This window comes from Nannospalax galili, unplaced genomic scaffold (assembly GCF_000622305.1).
Source record: "Nannospalax galili isolate Female #2095 unplaced genomic scaffold, S.galili_v1.0 scaffold171, whole genome shotgun sequence".
In the NCBI taxonomy this organism is placed as follows: Eukaryota; Metazoa; Chordata; class Mammalia; order Rodentia; family Spalacidae; genus Nannospalax; species Nannospalax galili.
The window spans coordinates 2,420,135-2,421,498 of NW_008329362.1; positions in this window are offsets into that span (position 1 = coordinate 2,420,135).

Here is a 1,364-nt window from a genome sequence, read left to right on the forward strand (position 1 = left end):
GCTTTTTTAGTCGGGAAGTTTTGTATTACTGTTTCAATTTCTTTTTGTGTTATGGGTCTGTTTAAACTGTTGATCTCTTCTTGGTTTAGTTTTGGTGGTTTCCATGCCTTTAGATATCCGCCCATTTCTTTTAGGTTTTCAAATTTAGTATCATATAGATTTTAAAATATTCCCTTATAATGTTCTGTATCTTTCTGGTGTCTGTTGTGATATCTCCCCTTTCATCTCTGATTTTGTTGATTTTGAGGTGCTCTTTCTTTCTTTCTTTAGGTTAACTGGGCTTGCAGTCAATCTTGTTTATCTTTTCAAAGAACCAGCTCTTGGATTTTTTGAGTCTTTGTATTGTTTTCTTTGTTTCTATTTCATTAATTTCTTCTCTGATTTTTGTTATTTATTCTTGTCTGCTGGGTTTGGGTTTCATTTGTTGTTGCAATTTTAAGTCATTCTTTTGTGTTCTTTCTGATTTTTTAATGTAAGCACTTAATGCTATAAACTTCCCTCTAAGGACTGCTTTCAGCATGTCCCAGAGGTTTCGTTGTGTTGTATTGTCCTTTTCATTTAGTTCCAGGAATACTTTTATTTCTTTCTTAATTTCTCTTTGGACCCACTCATCATTCAGGAGTGTGTTATTTAATATCCATATGTTCATGTGGTGACTAGGGCTTCTTCCGGTGTTGATTGTAAGCTTTATTGCATTGTGGTCTGATAGAGCGCATGGAATTATTTCAATCTTTTTTGTATTTGTTCAGGTTCGTTTTGTGCCCCAGTATATGGTCGATTTTGGAGAAGGTTCCATGGGGTGCTGAGTAGAAAGTATGTCCTTTGGTGCTTGGTTGGACTACTCAGTAGATGTCTGTTAGGTCCATTTGATATATGGTATTGTTTAGTTCAGGTGTCTATTAACTCTCTGTCCTGCTGACCTATCTAATGGAAACAGTGCAATATTGAAGTCCCCCACTATTAATGAGTTGGGATTAATCTGGGTCTTAAAGTCCTGTCGTATTGTTTTTATGAAGTTGGGTGCACCAGAGTTTGGTGAATATATGTTCATGATTGCAATATCTTCTTGGTTTACTGTTCCTTTAATCAGAATGAAGTGGCCCTCTTTATCTCATCTGATTAGTTTCAGTTTAAAGTCTATTTTGTCAGATATTAGACTTGCAACACCTGCTTTTTTCTTAGTACCATTCACTTGGTATATTTTTTCCATCCTTTCACCTTAAGATAGTGCCTGTCTTTGAATGTGAGATGAGTTTCTTGCAGACAACAAAAAGACACGTTTTGTTTCTTAATCCATTCACCTAGTCTGTGTCTTTTGACTGGGGAGTTCAGTCTATTAATATTTAAAGTTATTAATGGAAGAT